This window comes from Lactuca virosa, chromosome 4 (assembly GCF_052849685.1).
Source record: "Lactuca virosa cultivar CGN04683 chromosome 4, Lactuca_virosa_CGN04683_v6, whole genome shotgun sequence".
Classification (NCBI taxonomy): Eukaryota; Viridiplantae; Streptophyta; class Magnoliopsida; order Asterales; family Asteraceae; genus Lactuca; species Lactuca virosa.
In genome coordinates, this window is record NC_136429.1 from 320,375,471 (window position 1) to 320,386,525 (window position 11,055).

Consider the following 11,055-nt stretch of genomic DNA (forward strand, 5'->3'; position numbering starts at 1 on the left):
CGTATCATATACGTTTGCAACAATGTTAGAAATTGGAACCTCCTCAGTAACTGATTTGGTAATAACAATTTCGAGTGGACTTGTTGTTGTGGTTGATGAATTAAGGTAGTGATTTGTGGTAAGGATAATTTTGGAGAATTCGATCCTAATGGTGTTTCTGGGACAATTTCACTATCAGATGAGTCTTTAAGGATAACCAACTTCCTTTTCTTCCTCTTTTCGGCAATATGCTTTTCCACATCCTCAGCTCGTCTTTTCTTCGAAGATGGGGATACCGAGGCTGGTATAGCACGAATAATGACCCCTCTACTGTTTATCTGTGTCTTTCAAACAGTTGGTGAGAGATCATCAGACGAGGGTCGAAATTTATGAGACATCTTTCTGAGGCGCTTAAAAACCCCTGATTTTGAAGGAATTAATTCCTTTGAAAACTCAGTAACCACCTTCTTCTTAGGCTTCTCAAATTTCTCCGAAACTTTCTCCTATTCAACAATAACCTTCTTAGGAGACTTAAACTTGACTTTATTGAACAACAACCTCATCGGTAACCTTCTTGGACTTCTTAGGCTTCTTTGATGCACCTTCATCATTACTTTGTAACAATCTACCGGTTTCAATGGAAGGGTTTACATGCTTCAAATAAGCCACCAAGACAGAATTTGTGGGATCAATCTTCTTAAGAATACCATCAGGAATTTTAGCAACATTTGGGAAAACTTCAGAATCATCTTCCATCGTCCTTGGAAAGTGATACTTCATAAATTCTGCTTTTGCTTCATCAACAGGCCTGGAATACCCTCCTTCTTATAAGCATGCTGAAGTATCAAACTCCAGTATTGAGCACACGAAATCCCCTGTACCACATTCGTGTTTTCCACACTCTTGATAAATTCCTTCCACAGTTGTGTAGTATAATCGACATTAAGATCATAATACAGACCATCAATCATTGCATACACCTCCAATCGTCCCTTGTCTAACCCCACACTTCGTCCAGTTAAGCAATGAAGATAAATTCCAAACAAGAAATTCCAGATACAAGGAAGACCTGACTTCTTGAAGTCACTGATCTTGGTGAGAGGTGGCTGATGACCCATCTCGTTGAACATAAAAATTATTTGATCATTGGATACCTTGTAGAAAGAAGACGAGTTAGGAAGTTCCAAAATTTGAGCAAACAACCGCTTGTTAGACGAAACCTCTTGTCATTCACCAAATTGAATGTGACCACATCATGAGCTTTGCTGTAGGTAGTAGTTGAACCAGCCATTGACAACCAGGACATCGGAACATCAAAGGCGTTGAACATAGCAGTGGCAAGACCTGAATGTTGAAGAGCAACAATCAATATCTTGAGTTCTTCTGGATACAACGAAACATCAGTCTCAACTTGATAATTGGTGCTTTGAATCTTCATGATTGGCTGAGATGTAACTTCTTCAGTAGTGTTGGTTTGAGCAGCCGCCATTGATTAGGGTTTTGAGAAATTCTTGAAGAACAGAGAAATATAGGGCTTTTTGATCGTCTGAGAATTGAACGCATAATTATAAAAGGAGAGAATAACTTCCTTTTATATGTAACCCCCAATGGAATTCAAAACGATTTCTGTAAGAGTAAGCCACGCCTGTCCTTGAAACTCGCAATACTAGCCGTTATGAGTACCATGTCTGATAAAGTACCTTGAAAATCGGACCAAGTTTCCAGACAGTCACATCAAACTGTTCGTGAGTACCAAGTGGATAAGATCGAAAACCTTCGGCATAGAGGTTAGGCTATTTCGTTTTTGGGTTTAGAAACGAAGTGATATGCCAGACTTTTGAAATCGTCAGTCTGATTTGGTAGTACTCAGAACCTCAAGGATTTCGTGAGTGCAGTGAGCCAATAGAATGAGATAAGAAGCAAAATAACGAAAATTTAGGATCTGTGTTGTCAAAAAATAAAATTTCGACACAAAAGTAGTTAAACCCTGGGCAAAGGTTTCTTCGTTAATTATCAAGAGAGATAATTAACAGCTTGTGTATGTTCCCATGAATTACAATCGAATACTTGTAGAAAAGTATCGAAGGACTTCTTTTATATGGCTTCGTGGGTGGCTTTAAAAATTTCGTTACATATCAACACTTAACATAAATGTGAGTAATTGTAATAGAAATTACTTGTATGACCGGTGTAGTCAGGGACAAGTATGCTTTGGAAAAATATATGAAGTGACATAGAATTCAAATGAAACTCACTCGGAAATCATATTCAAGAAAAAAAATGTTTGCTGCATCCTGTTGGGTAACAAATATCGTGGGATTCGATCATTTGATCAAGATCACTCAAAAGAATTGAATATGATTTGGAGTTTCGAAAGTTGGTACAAAAACGATTGTTTCGTTAGATCTGGAACATAGTTCCCCGTCAATTCCTTTTTGGTTTACGAAAATTGGGTTTCACCTTCATCACGGCCTCACGAATCCGGATCATAAACACATATTTTTGATATGTCTAAGTCTTGATTGGTTTGATCAAAGACCTCTTGGACATATGTCATTGTGTGTGAACTGTGTTAGAATGTTGAGATGAAAAAGATTTGTTCACGAATCCAATTGTACCTCTGCTATTTTTGGACCAAGCAGAAAACTCTTAACTCATTTGAGAAGAGTTAGGTAGCTCAGTAGACTAATGTGAATACAAGCTTGATTGGGAAGAAATTTTCGTGATGAAAAATTTCATTAAGGCTTTCGAAATCACACATTGAGTCAATGGAGGCTTAGGTCAACATGTTGCAGCATGCTTCTAGGGACACCCTAAATAGTCCAAAGTTTCGAAAGAATACCTGACCCTAGAATTGCTAGCATGAACCTTGTAAAACATCCTCGGAATCTGCACATTTTGAAGAAAAGACAAAGTACAAAATAACAAAAATCTTTTTGGATTTTATATTTTTGAAAAGAATTTTTTTTTTGTGATTTTGAAGTTTTCAAAAAAAAAAAAACGAGTAAAAAAATATTTTTGATATTTTTGATTTTTCGAAAATGAACACAAATTAACGAAAATATTTTTGGCTTTTCACATTTTTCGAAATTAAAAAAACAATAAACGAAAATTTAAGTATGTACCAAACTAATGAAAATTTTCTTTCCCAGAAGTCGAAAACGAAGTGTATCGAAGCGCTAAATATGAACAGTAACCTCTGAATGGTTAATACGAGATGTCTCTGTATCTTTCATCATTGTCTCGCATTCGACACATTTGCTTATCATCACTTTGTCATTCTTTCGAAATTAATCTTGGAATAGAACTTGCTTCCATCATTCCCAAACCTTGCAAAATTCTAACAAATGATTTTTCGTCCAATGGTTTTGTAAAAATATCAGCAAGCTGATCAGTTGTTTTTACAAAATGAACTTCAATGTTTCCATCTTCCACATGATCTTTAATGAAATGATAACGAAGTGCAATGTGTTTGGTTTTTGAATGTTGTACTGGATTATGACAAATGTGTATAGCACTTTGTGAATCATAGTACAATGGAATCTTTTTCATGTTAATTGCATAATCACGCAATTGACTTTGGATCTATATAATTTGCGAAGTACAAGCGGCAACTGCAACATACTCAGCTTCGGCAGTTGAAATTGATACACAAGTTTGCTTTTTCGACTGCCAGCTTACTAACTTCCCATCCAGAAGTTGACATCCACCACTTGTGCTTTTTCTATCGAGATTACAACCTCCTAAATCAGCATCTGAAAAAGCTTGTATGAAGAATCCAGTTTTTGAAGGATACCACAATCCTAACGAAATTGAGCCTTTGAGATAACGAAAAATATTATTGACTGCAGTGAGATGTGGTTCTCGAGGATTGGACTGATACCTAGCACAATTACAAACAGAAAACATAATATCAGGTCGACTTGCAGTGAGGTAAAGTAACGAACCTATCATGCTTCTGTATAGAGTTAAATCAACAACAGGTTTATCTAACGAAGGTGTAAGCCTTGTTCCAGTCGCCATTGGTACTCGTAATTTCGTGCTATTCGTCATTCCAAATTTTTCAAGCAGATTCTTGGTATATTTTTCTTGATTGATAAAAATTCCTTCTCTGTTTTGACGAATATTTAAACCAAGAAAATTGTTGATTTTTCCCATCATACTCATCTCAAATTTGCTTTTCATCATATTTTCGAATTCATTAGACAAAGCAGGGTCAGTAGAGCCAAAAATAATATCATCAACATAAATTTGAACAAGCATTAGATGATCCCCAACTTTCTTTCGAAAGAGAGTGGGATCAACTGATCCTTGTTTAAATTTCGATTGTTTTAAGAAAGAAGTTAAAGTTCCATACCATGCTCTCGGTGCTTGTTTTAACCCATAAGCTGTTGGATTAGGTGTCTAAGTTCATAACTATTCCTGGAATGTACTTGACCCGATTAGGATGGTCCATTTGGGTTGCATGGAATCATGCATTTGGATAGACTAAAATGAGAGAAATAACACTTAAGGTTTATTAATATATTATAAGTTCTAATATATTAATAGTATTATTTGATTAGTATTGATCAAGAATTAGTTTGGAATTAATTAAGTGGTCAAAAGAAGACTAATTAAATATATAGGTGGATTGTGTAAATCACTCATACTTGTATAGTGGGCTAATGCTCCATGGATTATCAAGTTGGGCTAAACCCCATAGGATGCTCCATGGTGGTTATAGAACCCATGGGTCATGGAAATGAAAAGTCATGACAATTAGGGTTTACATGGTGTAACCCTAATTGTAACACACTATATAAGCATCCTTATGTTCACCAAAATCGGGCACTAAGCAAGAAAGAAGAGAGCTAGCCGATTTCAAGAAGTGTGACATTTCTCTCAAGTTTATTCCAAGTGCATTTGGTGTTGTGTGAGACATTTGAGGCATCACACTTAGGGTGCTAGGCTCTCAAGGTTTTTCAAGGAATCCAAACTACTACAAGGTATGTTCTTCTAGCTTACTTTTATGTTTAAAGTTCCCCATGTATTCTAGATAGGATTATGAACCTTGGAAAATCAATTTTGCATGTATCTTAGTCAAACATAGATCCAAGGTTTCTAGGGTTGCATGTACACCTTAGGAGTGTTAGAATGCTGAAAACCCAACAGTGGTATCAGAGACTAGGCTTGTTTGTTTGATACTTGATGCAAAATAGCTGAAAAGTCGAAATTCTTGCTGTCTGCACAGGGGACTAGACGAGTCCAAGCGTATCTTCAACCAACTCGGCGAGTCAGTTCTTGCACTCGACGAGTTGGCCAGGCAGAGTGCAGATTTTCGATTTTTGCTGCTGGAAATGGACTAGAAACATTACCCTAAACTGTTTTGGTGTTTTAAAACTTGTTTTAGATGGAGTAATGGTTGTTCTAATCCATTTACAATGGCTAATATCAAAATTCCATGTTTATATGTGTTCATATGTTCTTGAAATTTTGATATGAATATTCATGTTCTTATGAGTTCTTGCAAGATCATAGGAATTATGTGCTATTGATTGACAGTTAATTCATGATCATGATGTGTTTTAATGGAGTCCATAACTTGTCCTCAAGTTATGGATAACCAAAAGTCACTTTGTAATAAATCCATTAAAAGAACACATAAGTTACAAAAAATGAAGAGTCTTCATTTTTAATAAACAATAACTCATAAGTTATGAAAGATGAAAAATTTTGAAAGTTACAAAACTTGCCCTCAAGTTTTGGAACATGTAAAGTCTCTTTAAAAACTTTAGTTCCAACCCCTAGAATTTTAAAAGTTAAAATTCAGCCCTTATACTTTATAATATTATAAGTTAATAATAATTATATATGTATAAGAACAAGTCGTTTTACCGTTAATAGGCCTCATTCACGAAGCCGGTCTATAAGGGGGGTATAAGGTCGTTGCCTATAAAATGGAAGCTTAATGGGTGTCCACTCTCACCCACCGCTTCCTTGATCGGTGGAGGGTCGTTAGTCGAACGGGTAAGACAAGGACTTTTAATATTCATTAAAAGTATGATGATCATAAAGTAACTAAATATTTTTATAAATTCCCAATCTTAGTTACTTTAGGAAAAATGTCAATAAGGTGCTAACCCATGAAATTACACTTTACACTTTGCTTAAGTCGGTTAGTGGAGCGCGTGTGGTTAACCAGCACACTAGCTGGACTTAACAATGTAGGCAAAGGGTAACTTAATGTTTATCATAGTATCGATGGAGCGCGTGTGGTTAACCGGCACATCGATTGGGGGGTAAACATTAAGGGAACCAAGTAATTTACATGGTTACTTCACACCTTGTTTTGTGATCCTCGACATCCCAGTCACAAAACCTGAAGGGCACACTCGAGATTGAAACATGCCATTGAAAGTTTAATGAATCTCAAAAGATCTAGGAGTTTCAAATCCAATTAAAACCTAATAATTTATTTCGTTTTTCATGGTGGAAATTGGTGAATCGTCATTCGCCTACCTTCAAATATTCTATAGCTTGGATTACGACATCCCTCTTCTAAGTTATAAAATATTGTGTTGGGTCCTAGCCTTAATATTTCATATTGGGTGTTATATTAAGGACTTAAATCAACTATCTTGAATATCTCCCAAAAGATGTCTGGTTCAGACAATTATGATCTTCCCAAAAACTCTTGAAGATGATTTCCCGAAAATCATTCTTCACTCCCTCCACCTCCTCCAATCATTCTCCCTAACCGACAAGTTCTTAAATAGTTCAAAGGTCACTCAAGCCCTATTGGCAAGCTAGGTCTATGTGTGATCATATCTTGGAGATGAAGTCACATATTGACAAGCCGGGAGAGTTGGGTGTCAAAGTCTTGAGAAAGTTGGTTGTTCAATCACTTTCTAAGTCACACAGTGAGTTCCGTTGGGACTACTATGTAACAGACTATGACAAGACCCTAAGGATCTTATCTATTTGCTTGGTGCTGCTGAATCAGCAATGATTTGGTGCTCTGGTAAAGCAAATTTGATTAGGAGATCAACTTCCCAAACTTCCATGGATATTGACAATGGTAACATTGGAAATCCAGAAAAGCTTTCTCTTCCCAATGGAAAGGATCGGCCATAGTCAACTCGGTTGACCAAATGGTAAAGAGAAAGGCTAAGTCTGAGATAGTCCTGAGTGCCATTCCCAAAGGGTCCATATGTTTCTGTTTCCAAAAGAAGGGACATTGGTTGCGAAGCTGCCTTAACTACCTGAAAGATCTGAGAGAAGGTCAAGTCAAAAGGTTGACTCTGCTTCAGGTAAGTCCACTATCTAACTCTATTAAGTTCCTATTTGGAGATTCTTATTACATGATGTGACTGGGTCACATGTTTAAGTTTTAAGAATCAAAGAAAAGAGGGGAAGCTTAAAGAAGAGTAAATTGATTCTGATCGCGAAGATGGATTTCGATCGCATGGTTCAGTGATCAGAATTATGGAGATGCTGCTTAAGAGTTGTGATAGATTTCTTAGGAATAGATAACAACATAGGTTTCATATGCATTTGCATTGTAAGGATAAGTTTTTCTGCAATAAAAGAAACTGTTTGATTTTATTTATTTTAAGTATCCTTACAATGGCATTTGTGAAAAATTGTTGTTTATATGATTCCATTGATAGCAATAATGGAAATATGAATTTGATTCTGTCGTTTGTGGTAGTGTCATACTTTACCAAATAAGGAAAGATTCTCATCACCCAAGTTTCTGTTGGATAGAAACTTGGAATCATACAAGTTGTATAGTATGATGAATGAGAATTTTCATCTTTGGAAAATTAAGACTAGTTTCTTGTTCACATGTATATGTGAGTCAAGTGAAGGACTAAGGGATCGAGTACACATTCGTGTGCACTCGTCAAGTCCACCACAAAAGATCGTAAGATTATTCGTCATGATTTACTAAAGTTTAGTAAATATGGTTATACTTACAAGTTTAAGTATAATTCTGAAACATTGGAAAAGTTTCAATGTAAGGCAGAACGAATTAGAAGAATCAAATTAGGCAGAAAGATAAAAGTTTCTCAAATCTGAAAAGATGGGAGAGTACTTTAGTATCATGTTTTGTGATCATGTTAATGGTTTAGAAATCATATCACAATTAGTCCTCTAAGGACATCTTAGTGCATTCCTATGGCTAAGAAGAGGAGCCATGAATTGTTGAAATGGTTAAATCAAGAAGATGAGTCATACTTCGCTCCAAAAAAAACAATTCTTAGAGTCATACTCCAAGATTGTAACTTGAGTGACATATCTTAAAGAAAGGTTTATAACACTTGTCAAATGTAAGAGTAAAAGTTTCATACTCTTGTACATTTGAAATTGGTAAGTTGTGATGTTTTGGATAAAACAAAGACCAACTAAGGCCAATTGTGTGAAGTGTTTGTCTTGATAAAGAATCCACACTATCTCTTGAATATTTGGCAAGTGAGTCTTATATGTCAAGAGGACAGTGGGAGTCTTAAAGATCTTGAAAAGGCTTCTAGATCTAATCAAGAAGAAAAACCTATAGTTTATCACTAGTACACGACTTGAGGTTTATAACCTATCGTGTTGACATATTCCTATTTTGTGCCCATTCGGTGACAACCGTCAAATTCTGGTCAAGTCAAAGTCAAATAAAGTCAACAAGTCAAACCGGTCAACTCTACTAACTCTTGTATACTAGGGTTTACGTTATGTAATTATTGAACACGTAGAAAGTTCGTATGTGTAGGATTCTTGAGCCCTAATCGGGGTAAGTGATGTAGCAAAGTGACAAAACACTATTACATACCCTTCGGGGGTGTGTAAGACTCTTAAACATGGCTAAACGGGGTTTGCAGACCTTGCGTTACAAAGCCAAACACTCAAAAAGGTCACAAAAGAAGTCTCTCCCAATCTCTTTCACTCTATCTCTCTCTGCCTCAAATCTCTCCCAAATCTCTCTAAGTATGTGAAATCTCTCCCAAATCTCTATCTGAATGAGAAATCTCTCCAAGTATGTGAAATCTCTCCCAAATCTCTCCAAGTATGTGAAATCTCTCCCAAATCTCTCCAAGTATGTGAAATCTCTCCCAAATCTCTCTCTGAATTAGAAATCTCTCCAAGTATGTGAAATCTCTCCCAAATCTCTCTCTGAATGAGAAATCTCTCCAAGTATGTGAAATCTCTCCCAAATCTCTCTCTGAATGAGAAATCTCTCCAAGTATGTGAAATCTCTCCCAAATCTCTCTCAAAATCTCTCTCAACTTCTTATAATCACCCGGGGCATCCCGACCCTTAATTTAATCGAAAACTGCTCGAAAACGGAAGTTTACGCGAAAAACCCTCTTAAGGAGACGAACCTTCTTAGGAACCGAAACCTCCTGAACCGAAACCACCTCCTAAACCGAAACCTTCGGTCCGAGACTGCACCTTCGGTCCGAGATGCGACACTACTCAGCCGAACCCTACTCTCGGTTCCCCATCAACCTTCGGTTCTAAGGGCTGGGACCGAACCTCCGGCCCAGAACTTCGGAAATTGGCAATTTTTGCCCGATTTTCAATATTTTTAGCGTTTTGAGCCCGTTTTTCGTGATTTTAACACGTATATTTTGACATGTAAGACCCCATATTTCCGTAATCTAATCACATTTTGAGGATAATCATTGTCTAAGATTAAAAATATAGTGGGTGAGATACTTGTGGTGGAGTGTTGACTTTGCCTTAGTGTATGACACAAACAACCACCCCATGCCCACTCAATGACCAGCCCTTGTCCTTCCACCATACCTGGTCATTTCATTGTCCTTTCCCACCATTTTTCCAGCCACACTCTTGGTCAAAGGCTAGAAACCCTTACCCCTCCTCACATTTCTCTCATTTCTCTCATTCTCCACCAAAGAACAAACTCCATTCTCTTTCACTTCTCTCTCTAAATTTCGAGATTTCAAGGCTGATTTTCAAGTTCTCCATCTACTTTTGGTAAGTAATATTATCCTTCATATGATTATTCCACCTCTTTCTACTCAAATCATAGGTTGCTTACACAAACTTCATCATATTTGTGTTAGTTCTTCGAATCTTCAAGCAACCTTCTAAGTGTTCTTGAGTTGAACACTACCTTTCTTCAACATCCACCCACTGAAATCAGACAAGGTGAGTTCATACACCTATATTTTCATGTTTTTCTTAAGTTTTAAGGGGGGGGGGGGTGGGGATTACAAGTTAAAACACCGAGAACACAACTAAACTCACCCAACAGCTTTCATCAGAAAAGTTTAACTCCATTCACGAACTGTTTTGGTCAACTTAAACATTTTAGTTTTCAAAACTGTATTGGGTGCGAATATTTCAGGTTCATACCTTTAAAATGACTACTTGCACATCACCATACGATTTTTATAGAATTTATGGTGATTTTTACAAAACTGCCTATCATTTCAAGAACAAATCCGGACCAGTCTGTGAATATGGACTTTTTCACACAAGTGGGAAGTCACTAAAAATCATAATAAAATTTATGAACAAACTAGACACATTTTCCAAACTCTCAGAATTTACAGATTCTGATTTGGACTTTTGATGATTTTTCTATAAATCTTCTAAGATCAGGAAATAGAAATATTAACACTAGAAAAATGTTATCTATTTCACTTACACCTTGTAACTTGTTGAGCAAGGTGTGTATCATTATGTGCATATATGTGTTATATTATATGTTATTTTGTCTTGGTAAATAGACATACAAACAGAAAACAAATGGATTTTTACCTCCACAAGGATGGTGAATAATTAAAATAAACAAAGTTTATATCTATTGCATACAAACATTTTGATAAACTATTGTAAGTATAGTTTAGGTTCACTACTACTACAATCATTTGATAAACTATAACAGATATAGTTTATGATGCACTACACAACAAGTTCATTACTAAATGCTTCATTTACACAAAAAGGGTTTTTCATTCACTTCACGTAAATCCGTTAATGACTAAATTGTGAGACATTCGCTCCATGTTACTTTTCAAGTAATTCACTATAAGTCCTATATTGTAACCAGAGTCTCTTTGAGGGAGAGCG